General features: G+C 51.3%; 1 protein-coding gene and 1 long non-coding RNA gene across 2 annotated transcripts in view; both read left to right on the forward strand.

The window, feature by feature from the left end:
• LOC146809105 (uncharacterized) overlaps positions 1–7,644 on the forward strand; it is a 44,359-nt gene extending 36,715 nt beyond the window's left edge. Inside the window, exons 2-3 of the long non-coding RNA XR_014966324.1 lie at positions 6,937–7,321; positions 7,585–7,644. This is a non-coding gene — a long non-coding RNA (uncharacterized LOC146809105). The remainder of the gene's footprint in view (positions 1–6,936; positions 7,322–7,584) is intronic.
• The window catches only part of LOC146809104 (leucine-rich repeat-containing protein Bf66946-like), a 125,936-nt gene that overhangs the window by 81,766 nt on the left and 27,329 nt on the right, over positions 1–16,841 (forward strand). The gene's annotated exons all lie outside the window — the stretch shown is intronic.

The following is a 16,841-nucleotide window of genomic DNA, read 5'->3' on the forward strand; positions in this document are numbered from 1 at the left end:
AGTGGGATGAACCCAGTACTACTCAGCAAGCATCAACAACAGGAACATATCAAGGGACTCCCTGTCTGTGTATGAACAGGGATGTGGACACACACACATGCTCATACAACACACACCATGGTCCCAGGCCATGTCACTGGACAACACACTTACTGGAGGGGACCCAACTCCAGCTGTGCCACATATATTCACCACAAGTCCCACTCATGTCTGCATAACACTTGGTCAGTCAGCCATCAGTTACCAGTACCACACAAGGAAGGCTCTGGTCACAACAGCCTGGGTATGTGAGTCTCCCCTAAGTCATCTGCACATACCCAAAACATATGTCTAGCAAGTTGCACAGAGGACCCAGTTGCTCCTATTACAATGATGCCCACACCTGTAGGTCCAGTGTTGATGAGCACAAAGTATGTGGAAGTGACAAATTGGACAATGGGAAGCATATCATATGTGCAGGGGTGCAAGCCAGAGATGTGACCATGCAAATGAAATGCTCACAGAGAGATGTCCACAAATAGTTGATCCTGACACACCCAGGTAGCTGCAAAGGATGACATGGATACCCACCAGAATAGAATACATATCTCATGGACCACAGGGAGTACCTCACAGCAACACATCTGAATTCATCATTGTAAACAAAGCATCACAGGCACAAGGGCATGTTAAACATCATCAACATAATGTACAGCTACATCTAGTTCACAGGGAGAAAGAAAAAAGCTTTATTCTGCATTTTAAAAGTTAAACGTCTGTGCAAACAAAAGGCCAATGGCCAGTCCATGTCCAAATGCCAAGGAGTGAATTAGAGTGACAACTGTCACACCTTGCTTGCCTGCACTGCTAAGGACCGGGGTCATCCCCTCGGAGGGGCATACATGGGGGCAGGCCAGGCACCGCATGGAAAGGATCAGGGCGCAGCAGAAGGAGGCAGTGAAGAGGTGGGGATGCAGGCGAGACACTTGCAACTGCAGTGGAGCTGACTGAAGTGGTGGGTGCTGTCACAACTGTGGGGCACAAGTCAGATGGTGGGGGTGCCGGCACAACTCCAGTGGGCAGGTCAGATGGAGTGGATTGGCTCACCACTGCAGTGCCCAAGTCAGACGGGGTGGTCGTGGACTCCAAAGCAGTGCCTACATCCATGGGAGCGGAATGGGGGACAGGTGAGGTCAGCAGGGCAGGGGGGACACGGTCCCTACATCAGTGACACTAACCGTCTGACCAGGTGTGGAGGACCAAGTGCTAGGGGGGGATGGCCTTAGCATTTCGGGGATGGTGTATCTGTGGGTGGGGGAACCCGGGGCAGGGAGTGGCGGGGGAACCTCTGGAGTGGTGGCCTGGGGGATGGAGGACGGAGACTTTGCCTTGGAGCTGCGTGGTGGCGGGGGAGTCTTGCTCTTCTGGCGCCGGGGGGACTTGCGGGTGGAGGTCTCTGTCTGACTGTGCCTGGGAGAGGGTGTCCGGGTGTGAGGGGCACTCCCCTCTGTGTGTGGGGACTTCCTCTTTCCCTTGTAATCAGGATCTGCAGTGTCAGTGGGGAAGAGGCCAAGGTCACAGAGGAAGAGCTTCTGGGGGGATAGGGTTGCAGGTGAGGCAAGGGAAGGGGGCTGGGAGTGAGAGGTCTCGGAGGACTGCAGAGTGGTTGTGGATGACTGTGTGTGTGTCTGCAAACCAGCCCCTGTGAGTGTGGAATCAGTCCCCTGCACTTGCTTGTGTGCACGTCTAGACATTGGTTTGGGGGTTTCTGTGCTTGGGACAGGTAGGGTGCTAGGAATCGTGGGTGGTGCAGGGGTAGGAGGGGTGCGGGACTGTTGGAGGAGGGACACTGCTGCCATCAGGGAGGAGGCCACGGACTGATTGGTCCTCTGTAGGGCAGACATGCCCGAGGAAATGCCCTCCATGAATGACACCAGTTGTGTCAACAGACCTGTGTGTGCATGGAGGACCTTCAGCATCGACATCTGGTCTTCATGGATTTGTCGAAGTAAGTCCACAGACTCCTCACTCAAGGCAGCAGGGGACACACAGGCCCGGTGGGAGCGGTGCCTGGCACAAAGGAGACATGCTCACGAACACGAGAGCACCACAGGGACCTCTGGGATGGGAGCTGATGGGAGGGGGGTGGTGGTGGTGGTGGCGGTGGCGGGGACAGCCTCACTAGCTGGGGTTTGGTGGCTGCTGACACCCGCCTCCACAAGGGAGTCATCCTCAGAGCGGCTGTGGCCCTCAGCTGGGGGGGATGGTGCTGACGACTCCTCTGTGTGGCTCCACTCGCCCTCCGTGCCACTGGGTCCACCCAACTCCTCTCCTTCTGTCCCTGTAAGGCTCTGTGGCTCCTCCTGGTCCGTGGAGCTGTCCCCTCCTGTGGCCGTGGATGTATCTGGAAAGGAATAGGAAGTAAGAGAACAACATCAGTCACCTGCACCGACTGCACACACCACAGTGAGTACATCACATCACAGGGCAAGCCCTGGCATCATCAACTGAACACAGCTCAAAGTGCCAACACTGTTTAGGATAAGACAATTGTCATTCTCAACATCAACCACGGCACACATATCCCTCCTTGACTTTCACACATATGTCATGCATGTTGGATGATGACACCCCAATGTGCCAACATGCACCACCCACACATTAGTTGTACATGCAAGTGAACATGTAGGAGTATGTCACTATACACACAGCACATCTCTTGCTACTGACTCAGTACAGGTGTCCGGATGAAGGGATGGGCAGACACTCATCTCACATGCTTGGGATGCATGCCAGCAACACACACTTTCATGTACTCATGTCCTGATGGGCAATGCCACAATGGGGTGCATGGTGCACACTTGAACACAATGCAGGCTCACTCATAGCAAGTTAAATGCCACGGCACTGGTATGCCCTGAAAGTCAGTCAACACTGTCTCCTGTCACAGGGACAGGGCATCCAGACAACAACAATATGCACTGACTCACAATCCTAGGTCAGGGGTAAAGCTAACTCTGCATATGACCGGCGCACTTGCCCATCCCATGCACACTACATATCCAGGACCCAGAAGACCCCACATCATGCAAATCATACACATGAGTCTCATAAATCCCTGTACATTAACACATCACAGTCTGCCATGCATGTAACCCAGCTGCATGAAGGACACAGTTGCATACACCATTGTGCGCTGTCAGATGATCACACACATATATATGTCACACAGGTCTTGTCTCTCACAGTCACATCACAGATGTCATGCTGACCCTCTGAATCATGAACACCCCAGTTGTACGTAACAACAAGCCACACCCTAATGACACAGAGGCAGACACCTGAGGGCACATGTCACTAAGCACAACCTGCAATTTCATACACAGGAGTGGGATTACAGAGTGTTTCTAAATGCCCTTGAGGAGGCATGACTGGCCAGGTCTACGTGAAACAGTATTTGTCCCTGGACAGTAGTCAGGTGGTTAAGCAAGTGTGACATACTTGATATACATACTCCTGAGGCCCACAAATTGGAGTCCCCTGCTGCATGGGTTTGTTTGGAATACCCCAGACACATGTTGCGAGTCAGACCAGCAATTGGTACACATCTCAAGGGCACACACAGATCACATGTCAGATCTCAGGCATTGTGTAAACAATTGACCCACCCATGAAACACACAACAGAGTCACGGGAACTGATGCTGACCGGTAGCTGAAGCATAGCTGACTGCAGGGACACAGTGCCCTAGTGACACAAGCAACAGACTGGAGGGGCCACACCTGTGGAACGGATGAGGAGGGTGCATCACACAATTGAGGGACCTGAGTTTTGGACTACAAGACCTACGTAATGTAGAAGTGTGACCAGGACAAAAGACTGCTATCAGCATGTCAGACATAGTACACAGATCAGACATGGACTCACCCCCTTCCTGCTGCTGTCTGGCCTTCAGCTGCCTATCCAGGTCCGGGAAGACCACTGCCAGGATACGGAGCATGTGGGGAGTCAGGGTCCGGTGTCCGCCCCTCCTGCGTGGAGGTGACAGCTTCAGCTGGACTCTAGCTATCCTCCGGGTCCAGCCCCGAAGGTCCTGCCACCTCTTCTGGCAGTTGCGGATCCGGCGGTTGAAGACCCTCACAGAACGAACAGCCCGGGCGATGGTCAGCCAGATCTCCTGCTTCTGGTGGGCATCAACCTTTGAGGAGGACAAAGTGAAAAGTACATTAACACACATGGACCAGATTTGTGCAGCACACATTTGGATATACATGTCATCATCACAAAGGGAAATGAATTACACAGGTAGTGCAACCATGGGGAAGGAAAAATCACCTGCATGTCTGACATGTTAACAATGCCTGGATAGTTTAAGCTTGCAATGATGCACTTTAGCAGCATTAAAACTATTCATTACATGTACCTACACACTTTGGGGGATGAAAGTAGTCAGTGAGAATGCTTGCCACTGGTGTACACACTGCTAGTACTGCTAGTCAGACAACATGCATAATTAGGAAGGCAGTGGACTGCACACTCACCTGCTCCCCTGGTTTCCCATAGAGCTTGCTGTACTCTGGAAGGAGCCCGTCCAGCAGGGCCTGGTTCTCCTCCTCAGTGAAGGCTGGGGCCCTCTCCAGAGTACGTGCCATAGCAGGAGCCAGAGGATGCAGAGACAGCAGCAGTGGTAACAGGGATGTGGTCCAGTAGCATGTAGTGCGGGCAAGTGAGCTCCCTGGGGGCCAGTCAGCCTTATATCTGTGCTGCAGACGCAGACTCTGTACCATGTGTCCCAAGTGATAGGTCCAACAAGGTTGCATTCAATGAATCTGGCCAATCCATTTAAAAGTACGACTCTTACACGCCTTCCGCATCGTTCAAATCTTCACCTTCATGGAACACTTGAAATTGCAACATTGTTGTAGGCATCCAACTGAATTTCCAGTGCACAACTCGTACAAGTTTTGAATCCGCATCCGTCTCCATGACAGTCCTGAGCCAATGGGTGCGCCCGGCTCGTTCAACTGACTGTACAACGCGTATTTTGAATATACACATGCACCCGTCTCCATACGATTCAATGGCCAAGGCATATGCCTGTCTCGGACCATGCCTGTCCGACACGTATGCATGATAGTCACCCACGTCGGACCTCATTGCATTCAATGACAAAGCGTACGCACGGCTCGGACATGACCCGTGCAATGCGTACGCATTGTCACCCGCGTCGGACCTCATTGCATTCAATGACAAAGCATACACACGACTCGGACATGACCCGTGCAATGCGTACGCATTGTCACCCGCGTCGGACCTCATTGCATTCAATGACAAAGCGTACGCACAGCTCGGACATGACCCGTGCAATGTGTACGCATTGTCTCCCGCGTCGGACCCTTTAGTGTGACTATTATACGGATGCAACACACATATACTGGCCAGGGACACCTCTGCACACCTACCACACTACAGCATTAGCCACACAGTGTCCCATGGCATGTAAGGCTGCATTCCCTGGGTGTTTGGGGAGGCCACATCTGTTTTTTTGGCTGGCACTTTGTGCAGCCACTCCCAGGCTGTGCATGTGTACATGGGGGCAGAATCCTTTGTGTGTTGGACAGTAATGGGCATGAGTCACGGCCACAGTGTCAGGTTGGATATGTTTAGGACAGTTCACATACACCCTGAGTCCTGGGGGTGATGGCATGTATGTCACAGTGAGAACTGTAGCCACAATACTGATGTGCACACACAGTCTGTGTGCATGTTGTGTCTCAGATGTGTCTGATCAAATGTTCCCAATGGGTGACAGTCTCCACATCCATGTATCATATGCATCAACCTTGATGGGGTGTGTGTCTAAGAGACGTACATGTAGGGCCGGCAGGAACAACAGTGGCCACTACCTGTGGGACTTACGTTTGCCTTGTGGTGTGTACGTGCTACGCCATGTCCATTGCTGTGTTGATGTGGCAATACAGGGAGCCTGGGTTTCTACATGGCAAAGATCTGTGATGCCTGGGAGACCTGAGACCTCAATTGTCACTGTGGTGTGTGTTTGGAACATTGCAGCAGCACATGGGTTGGGTGACACAGCCAGATGATTGGCCATTGCACTACATGGAACTCATGTGGACATGTGGAATTGAGATGTGAGGTGGTGGTCTTGTAGGTGACATATGTGTCTCAATGACCGACAGCACACACCTCAGTACATTGTGTAATGTTATGAACTAGCATGTGATATTGATCATGGTCATGGCCACATGGGTGGTAGTACTGACAATCTTCCTTTGTGCATCTCTGTACTGCAGGACACCAGCTGTCCATCGGCTGTTCCCAGACCTTGCAACCATGCAGGAACACGAGTGCATCAGATGGTACCGCTTCACCAGGCCACTGATTGCGGAGTTGGCGGAGCAGTTGGCGCCACATCTGCTACCTGGCCGGACATACCCTATAGCACTGACCCCAGAGGTGAAGGTGATGGCAGCCCTGCACTTCTTTGCTACTGGTACCTTCCAGTACACTGCGGCTACTGCTGGTGGTATGTCGCAAACGATGTTTAGTCGGGTGCTACGCGATGTCTTGGAGGGGATGTTGCAATTCCTCGACCTGTATATCAAGTTCCCGAGCCCAGCTGAACTCCCTGAAATAAAGGATGCCACAGGCACATAAGCAGGCATACCGGAACAGGAAGCACTACCATTCGATCAATGCTCTGGTGGTCTGTCTTGCTGACATGTCGATCACACATGTGTGTGCACGGTTCCCTGGTTCTGCGCACAATGCCTACATTATGAGGAGCAGTCGCATTGCAACGCTGATGTCACAGATGCCAGCTCAGCATGCCTGGCTTGTCGGTGTGTACTGACAGTTTCTCATTGTGTGTGTTTGTCAATGTTATATTCCGCACTCCTACAAAACTCAGCTACTTGTTCATTTTTGTGTGTGTAGGTGACTCCAGATACCTCAACATGCCGTGGTTGCTGACAAACGTCAGGAACCCTGTGACACCAGCCGAGCTGCGCTACAATGAGGCACATGGTCGGAGCAGGAGGGTGATTGAGCGGACATTCGGCCTCCTGAAAAGCCGCTTTCGCTGCCTGGACAAGACCGGAGGGCTCCCATATGATCCTGCAAAAGTGTGCAAAATAATCCTTGTTTGCTGCATGCTACACAACATGGCGGTGCGGAAGCAGGTGCCTCTCATCCAGGATGACGATGAAGATGACCAACGTCCGGCACCTGTGGAGGATCCCGGCCTGGGCCAAGATGCCAGTGATGATGAAGATGATGGTAACATCCGCTCACAGCTCATCAGCAACTTCTTCACTTGAATGTGAGTTTCCAGGGTTGTTATGTGAATGTATGGAGGCAGCCTGGAATGTGTTGTGCCAGCTCTGTTGCTGTCTGAGTGTGTCTGTGTGCTACTTGACTGGATGCGTGCTGTGATGTGTCCATTCAGCTGGTGTGTACTCCACAATAGGGTAGTACTGCTAATTAGTGTTTGTGTAGGTGTCTTGCAACATGTTTTGTGCATGTGTATTGCATTTCTCTCCTGTTCTTCTGTGCTTTTGACTGTATCTTGTCTGTCCTTCCCAGGGTACTTTGCCTGTTGTGTGGTCAACACTGACCCCCAACAGCCAGAAGCCAACGCCAGTGTGGAAGTTGACGATTCCCATCAACTGATGTACCACACATCCATGGACATCCATTCTCCAACACATTGAGAGCGTGTGTCCACTGTTACGTAGAATTACCGTGCAACTATTGTGGAATAAACGTGTTGCTGATGTGTAATGAGCCTGTGCTACGCTTTGTTATGTGCGTTGTCTGTCTTCCCACATCTGAGTGACATCTGCTTACCTCACCTGTAGACTTGTTACCACTGACTGCAGTTGGTGTTGTGTCTGTGCATGCCAATCCGTTTCAGGTCAACATCATTGGGTGTGATGAGTAACATGGCCATGGTGAGTATGTTTTGTGTTGCCATAGTGGTGTGTCTCCCTCACATGTGTCACATCCCCTTGACTCACCTTACTTTGGTCACATTGTTGCAGTATTTGGCATGCACTGTGTTGTGTAGCAGATCGACATCTCCCTGAACATGACAAGTTGAAATCACAACAGAGGCAAGTATGGTGTACTGGTGAGTTTATTTACAAACATGTGTGAGGGAAGTGCACAGGATGGTGGGTGCTGTACATTTGTTTGGGAATCCAAAGTTCACATTGGAGTTGGAAGTGCTGGTAGATGAAATGTCCAGAGTAAAGTCCACAGTCATCTGATACATTGGCCCAACATGAACCCTCCATATCATGTGGGTGAGTTGTGTGCGATTGGACAAGGTGAACGGGTTGCGCACAAAGGACATTGTCCAGAACAGGTTTAGAGGCCCTGGGGGATGTGCTGGGACATCTGCCTCTCACATGTCCTTCTTCGGACGACCCTCTTCTTCCAGGGGGAGGGATCCTCATGTGCAGACCTCTGCGGTGCAGGGGACTCTCCGTCAGAGTCCTTCTCCCTCCCTGTGGCGCTGGCAGATGGTGTTGCAACAGATGTTGTGGGCACACAGGGGGGTGTGGACAGGTTGGTGTTGATCTGGTGAAGGCATTGTAGTATGTCCTGATGCACCGCAGTAATGTCATCCCACTTGGCCTCAATGCGGGCATGGTGGGCGACCTGCTCGTGTTGCATGTCCTTGAGGATCCCCACTACCTGTTCAAATCCTCCAGTGCTATCCTGGTACGCATCTAAGATGCGTGCCAGGTGGGGTTCATCATGCAGTCCAGACCTGCACCTATATAAATGACATCAATCACTACCATGATCCTTTGCAAATAGGAGACACAGCCAGCAGCAAACAACATCACACAGCATCCACAGACACACTCACAACTCACCCATCACATAACTCACACACCATCAGCACCTCATACAAAAGCACACACACAACTGTCAGACAGTTTGCCAACACAAACACACTACCTCACAGTGCAGCTGACTGACAGGAAGGAATAGTGGGTATGCAGGTGAAGTGAGTGTATCCAAAAGCGTGATGGGGTTTGTAGTCACAGATAATGCTCCCCCTCCAAATTGGCCCATCAAGACCTCTCTGAAACATGCCCACATTACAGGGAGTGGACAATGACTGACAAGATAGCTGACAGTGACAGGGTCCTGCTGTGGGGAGCACAAGGCCCTGGTAGGGGTTGTGTGCAAATCAGAAGCAGACCACCACTGACTGACATCCTGAAAGACAACTTGCACGCCCTCCAATGGAAGCACGTTTTATGGTGGGATGTCTGGCTGGGTGGGAAGGAGGACTGACAGCTCTGACCATACTTACCAGCATGTGGAGACACCCCGCCCCCTCAACACAAACACCACACAACTCACCGGCTAGAATGCATTGACCCACACCTTAGTGAAATATCAGCAAAAGATACCCCGTACTGGGTGCTGCTGTGTGAAGCACAGGGGCTCTCTTTGGACTTGTAGCCAAACAAACACCAGGATTTCACAGTCAACCATCTTGCCATTGCTGTCACACCCCCTCACAGGGAAGCAGAGTCAAGAGGTAGGAAGTATGGGCATGCTGGGAAGGGGGGTGTAGCCAGGAGCATGATGGGAGTTGCAGTCACGGACAATCCCCAGCCACCCACATGGCCCAGGAAGCTCACACTGAACAATGCTCACCTCACAGGGAGTGGGAAGGGACTGTCAAGATGTCTGACACTGGACTCTGTTGTGGGGAGCACAAGGCCATGCTGGGAACTGGGTAACAACAAACACCAGGACTTCACAGTCAGCCATCTTGCCATTGCTGTCACACACCCTCACAGGGAAGCAGAGTCAAGAGGTAGGAAGTATGTGCATGCTGGGAAGGGGGGTGTAGCCAGGAGCATGATGGGAGCTGCAGTCACAGACAATCCCCAGCCACCCACATGGCCCAGGAAGCTCACACTGAACCATGCTCACCTCACAGGGAGTGGGAAGGGACTGTCAAGATATCTGACACTGGGCTCTGTTGTGGGGAGCACAAGGCCATGCTAGGAACTGGGCAACAACAATATCAATCTCTGTCCGTGACAACCCGGAACAAAGCAGTGTACAGGCAGGCATCCGTTCGTACAGTAGAAAATTTCATGTTTGTGAACCATTGATGCCTGTAGAAACATAACTTACATTGTGTGTCTCTTCCAAACACAGGTGGTGCTGGGGACCAAATGAAGAGGATTCCCAGTCCCAGACTCTGGTGGACACTCAGCTCTCTGGTTTGACTCTGTCTCTGTCCTCTTCGGATGACGAAGAACAACCTGGCATCTCCGGTGTGAGTCATCATGCAGCACCAGCAGCACCAACATCTGCACCCCCTGTACCCACGCCTCCGGCATCTGGAAACAGACAGGGCACCCCCGCCAACATGGACAGACCAAGGCCACAGAACACCCACAGCACAGGGACAAAGGACCCCACGGAAACTGCAGCCAACACTACCAGCAACACCACCCGAGGGGTCCCAGTGTCACCTGTGCGTGCCGCCGCAGGTCATGCCTGTGTGGATAGGTGTGCTGGGAGGGGTGGGAGGCAGAGGGCGCACCTTGCAGAGGGTCTGGACTGCATGATGACCCCCAACTGGCATGCATCATAGATGCGTACCAGGATAGCAGCGGAGGATTTGGCCAGGTAGTGGGGATCCTCAAGGACATACAACAGAAGCAGGCTGCCCACCATGCCCGCATGGAGGCAAAGTGTGATGCCCTTACTGCGGTGCATCGGGACACACTCCGATGCCTCTGCCAGATCACCACAAACATGTCCACACCTCCCTGTGTGGCCACAACATCTGTTGCCACACCATCTGCCAGTGCCACAGGGAGGGAGGAGGACTCTGTCGGAGAGTCCCCTGCACCGCAGAGGCCTGCATCTGAGGATGCCCCACCCAAGAAGAAGAAGGGTAGTGAGACGCAGATGTCCCTGCACATCCCCCAGGGCCTCCAAACCTGTTCTGGACAATGTTATTTGTGCGCAACCCGTTCACCTTATCCAATCGCACACAACTCGCCCACATGACATGGAGGGTTCATGTTGGACCAATGTAGCAGATGACTGTGGCCTTTACTCTGGACATTTCATCTACCAACACTCCCAACTCAACTGTGAACTTTGGATTCAAAACCCAATGTACAGCACTCACCATCCTGTGCACTTTCCTCACATATGTTCGAAAATAAACTCACCAGTACACCATACTTGCCTCTGTTGTGATTCCAACTTGTCATGTATCATGGAGATGTTGATCTCCTAAAAAACACAGTTCATGCCAAATACTACAACAATGTGACCACCGTTAGGTGAGTCATGGTGATGTGACACATGTGAGGGAGACACACCTCTATGGCAACACAACACATACTTACCATGGCCATGTTACTCATCCCACACAATGATGCTGACCTGAAACACATTGATATGCACAGACACAACACCTATCCACAGTCAGTGGTAACAAGTCCACAGGTGAGGTAAGCAAATGTCACTCAGATGTGGGAAGACAGACAACGCACCTAACAAAGCATAGCACAGGTTCATTACAGATCAGCAACATGTTTATTCTAAAAGTTGCAAGGCAATTGTACGTTATGGTGGACACACGGTCACAGAGTGTCTGAGAATTGAAGTCCAGGGGTGTGTGACACATCACTTGATGGCAATTGACTACTCCCACACTGGTGTTGGATTCTGGGTGTTGGGGGTCAGTGTTGACCAAACAACAGGCAAAGTACTCTGGGAAGGACAGACACAAGACACAGTCAAAAGCACAGCAGAACAGGAGAGAAATGCAATACATATGCACAAAACATGTCACAAGAAACCTATACAAAAAAAAGTTAGCAGTACTACCCTATTGTGGAGTACAGACCACTTGAATGGACACATCACTGCACGCATCCAGTCAATTGGCACACAGACACACTCAGACAACAACCGAGCAGCCACAACACATTTCAGGCTAACTCCATACATTGACATAACAACCCTGTAAACTCACATTCAGGTGAAGAAGTTGTTGATAAGCTGTGTGCGGACGTTAGCCTCATCTTCATCATCACTGGCATCATGGCCCAGGCTGGGATCCTCCACAGGTGGCGGAGGTCGGTCATCGTTATCCTGGATGAGAGGCACCTTCTTCCGTACTGCCATGTTGTGTAGCATGCAGCATACAAGGATAATTTTGAACACATTTTGCAGGGTCATATGGGAGGGCCCCTCCGGTCTTGTCCAGGCAGCGAAAGCGGCTTTTCAGGAGGCCAAATGTCCGCTCAATCACCCTTCTGCTCCGACCATGTGCCTCATTCTAGCGCATCTCGGCTGGTGTCACAGGGTTCCTGAGGGGTGTCAGCAACCACGGCATGTTGGGGTATCCGGAGTCACCTACACACAAATAATTGAACAATTAGCTGAGTTTTGTAGGAGTGCGGAATACAACATTGCCAAACACACACAATGGTAAACAGTCAGTACACACCGACAAGCCAGGCACGCTGGTCTGGCATCTGTGACATCAGCGTTGCAATGTGACTACTCCTCATTATGTAGGCATCGTGCGCAGAACCGGGGAACCGTGCACACACATGTGTGATACACATGTCTGCAACACAAACCACCAGAGCATTGATCGAGAGGAAATGTTTCCTGTTCTGGTATGCCTGCTCATGTGCCTGTGGTGGTATCAGGGCCACATGTGTCCCATCAATATATCCGATGACGTTCGGCATCCTCCCCAGTATAAAAGGCATCCTTTATTTCAGGGAGTTCAGCTGGCTAGGAAACTTGATGTACAGGTCAAGGAAATGCAACATCCCCTCCAAGACATCGTGTAGCACATGACTAAACATAGTTTGCGACATACCACCAGCAGTAGCCATAGTGTACTGGAAGGTACCAGTAGCAAAGAAGTGCAGGGCTGCCATCACCTTCACCTTTGGGGTCAGTGCTGTAGGGTATGTCCGGCCAGGTAGCAGATGTGGCACCAACTGCTCCACCAACTCCTCAATCAGTGGCCTGGTGAAGCGGTACCATCGGATGCAGTCGCGTTCCTGCATGGTTTCAAGGTCTGGGAACGGTCGATGGACAGCTGGTGCCCTGCAGAACAGAGATGCACAAAGGAAGATTGTCGGTTCATCCACCCATGTGGCCATGACCAGGCTAAATATCACATGATACATCATGATATTACACAATGTACTGAGGTGTGTGCTGTTGGGCATGGACACATATGTCACCTACATGACCATCACCTCACATCTCAATTCCAAATGTCCACATAAGTCCCATGTAGTGCAAGGGCCAATCATTGGGCTGTGTCACCCTACCTATGTACTGCTGTGACGTTACAAACACACACCACAGTGACAAGTGAGGCATGATGTCTCCCAGGCATCCCAGAACTTTGCCATGCAGATACCCAGGGTCCCTGTATTGCCACATCGACACTGGCATGACATGGCGTATCACGTACAAGCCACAAGGCAAGCGTGAGTCCCACAGGTAGTGGCCACTGTTGTCTCTGCAGGCCCTACGTGGACGTCTCTGAGACACACACACCATCAAGGTTGCTGCACATACTATATGGATGTGGAGACTGTCTCCCATTGGGCACATTTGATCATCCACATCTTAGACACATCATGCACACAGACTGTGGATGCACATCAGAATTGTGGCTACAGGTCTCACTGTGATGTACATGCCATCACCCCCAGGACTCAGGGTGTATGTGACATGTCCTAAACACATCCAACCTGCAACTGTGTCCATCACTCATGCCCATAACTGTACAGTTGCACATCACAATGGTAATGTGCACAACACACAAAGGATTCTGCCCCCATGAACACGTGCACAGCCTGGGAGTGGCTGCCCAAAAGTGCCACACAACAAACCAAATGTTCCCCCACCCCCCAACACACAGGGAATGCAGCCTTACATGCCATGGGACACTGTGTGGCCAATGCTGTAGTGTGGTAGGTGTGCACGTGTCCCTGGCAAGTAATTGTGTGTTGTAGCCATCAAATAGTCACACCAATGAGGTCTGACGTGGGTGACAATGCGTACGCATTGCACGGTTCATGACCGAGCCGTGCGTACGCTTTGCCATTGACTGCAATGAGGTCTGACGAGGGTGACAATGCATACGCATTGCACGGTTCATGACCGAGCCGTGCATGCGCTTTGCCTTTGACTGCAATGAGGTCTGACGAGGGTGACAATGCGTACGCATTGCACGCTTCATGACCGAGCCATGCGTGCGCTTTGCCATTGACTGCAATGAGGTCCGACTTATCATGCATGCGCGTCAGGCACGCATGTTCCGAGACAGGCGTACACTCTGGCCATTGGATCGTATGGAGGCGGGTGCATGTGTATTTTCAAAATACGCGTTGTACATTCAGTTGACCGAGCCGGGCGCACCCATTGACTCTGGACTTTCATGGAGATGGATGCAGATTCAAAACTTGTACGAGTTGTGCGCTCGAAATTCAGTTGGATGCCTACAACAATGTTGCAATTCCTAGGGTTTTATGAAGGTGAAGATTTGAACGATGCGGAAGAAGTGTACGAGTCGTACATTACCATGGATTGGCCAGATTCATAGAATGCAACCATGTTGGACCTATCACTGGAGACATATGGCACAGAGTCTGCCTCTGCAGCACAGATTTAAGGCTGGCTGGACCCCAGGGAGCTCACTTGCCTGCACTGCTACCACTGCTGCTGTCGCTGCATCCTCTGGCAACTGCTATGGCATGTACTCTGGAGAGGGCCCCAGCCTTCAAGCTGTATGGGAAACCAGGGGAGCAGGTGAGTGTGCAGTCCACTGCCTTCCTAATTGTGCATGTTGTCTAACTAGCAGTACTAGAAGTGTGTACACCAGTGGCAAGCATACTCACTGAGTACTTTCATCCCCCAAAGTGTGTAGGTACATGTAATGAACAGGTGTTTTGCAGCTAAAGTGCATTTTTGCAAGCTTAAACTTCCCAGGCATTGTTAACATGTCAGACATGCATGTCATTTGTCCTTTTCCATGGGTGCACTACCTGTGTCACTCATTTCCCTTTGTGATGATGACATGTATATCCAAATGTGTGCAGCACAAATATGGGGCATGTGTGTTAATGTACTTTTCACTTTGTCATCCTCACAGGTTGATGCCCACCAGAAGCAGGAGATATGGCTGACCATCGCCCGGGCAGTTCGTTCGGTGGGGGTCTACAAGCGCCGGATCCGCAACTGCCAGAAGAGGTGGCAGGACCTTCGGGGCAGGAACCGGAGGATCGCAAGGGTCCAGCTGAAGCTGTCGCCTCCTCGCAGGAGGGGCATCCACCGGACCCTGACCCCCCACATGCTCCGGATACTGGCGGTGGTCTTCCCGGACCTGGATAGGAAGCTGAAGGCCAGACAGCAGCAAGGAGGGGGTAAGTCCATGCCTAATCTGTGTACTATGTCTGACATGCTAATTGCAGTCTTTTGGCCTGGTCACACTTCCTCATTATGTAGGTCTTGTAGTCCAATACTCAGGTCCCTCAATTGTGTGATGCACCCTCCTCATCTGATCCACAGGTGTGGCCCCTACAGTCTGTTGCTTGTGTCACTTGGGCACTGTGTCCCTGCAGTCAGCTATGCTTCAGCTTCCGGACAGCATATGTTCCCGTGACTCTGTTGTGTGTTTCTTGGGTGGGTCAATTGTTTACCCAATGCCTGAGATCTGACATGTGATCTGTGTGTACCCTTAATATGTGTTCCAATTGCTGGTCTGAGTCGCCACATGTGGCTGGGGTATTTCAAACAAAGCCATGCAGCAGGAGACTCCAATTTGTGGGCATCAGGAGTATGTATATAAAGTATGTCACACTTGCTTAGCCACCTGACAACTGTCCAGGGCCACACACTGTTTCACGTAGACCTGGGCAGTCATGCCTACTCAAGGGCATTTAGAAACACTCTGCAATCTCACTCCTGTGTATCAACTTACAGGTTGTGCTTAGTGACATGTGCCTTCAGGTGTCTGCCTCTGTGTCATTGTGGTGTGGCTTCCTGTTACGTACAACTGGGGTGTTCATGAGTTTGAGGGTCAGCAGGACATCTGAGATATGACTATGACAGACAAGACCTGTGTGACATATAGGTGTGTGATCATTTGACAGCGCACAATGGTGTATGCAACTGTGCACTTCAGGCAGCTGGGTTACATGCACAGCAGACTGTAATGTGCTGATGTACAGGGAGTTGTCTTCGCAGAGACTCATATGTCTGATTTGTATGATGAGGGGTCTTCTGGGTCCAGGATATGTTGTTTGCAGGGGATGGGCAAGTGTACTTTTATCAGCTTCAGAGTTTGCTTTACCCCTGAGCTATGATTGTGACACAGTGCATACTGTTGTTGTCTGGATGCCCTGCCACTGTGACAGGAGACAGTGTTGACTGACATTCCAGGAATGCCAGTGCCATGGCATTTAACTTGCTATGAGTGATCCTGCATTGTGTTTAAGTGTGCTCCATGCACCCCATTGTGGCATTGACTATCAGGACATGAGAACATCATAGTGTGTGTTTCTGGCATGCATCACAAGCATGTGAAATGAGTCTCTGGCCATCCCTTCATCCGGACACCTGTACTGAGTCAGTGGCAAGAGATGTGCTGTGTGTATAGTGACATACTCCTACATGTTCACTTGCATGTCCAAAAAATGTGTGGGTGGTGCATGTCGGCACATTGGGGTATCAGCATCCAACATGCAACAGACATATGGGTGCAAGTCCAGGAGGGATATGTGTGCCATGGTTGATGGTGA

Source organism: Triturus cristatus, chromosome 7 (assembly GCF_964204655.1).
Source record: "Triturus cristatus chromosome 7, aTriCri1.1, whole genome shotgun sequence".
In the NCBI taxonomy this organism is placed as follows: domain Eukaryota; kingdom Metazoa; phylum Chordata; class Amphibia; order Caudata; family Salamandridae; genus Triturus; species Triturus cristatus.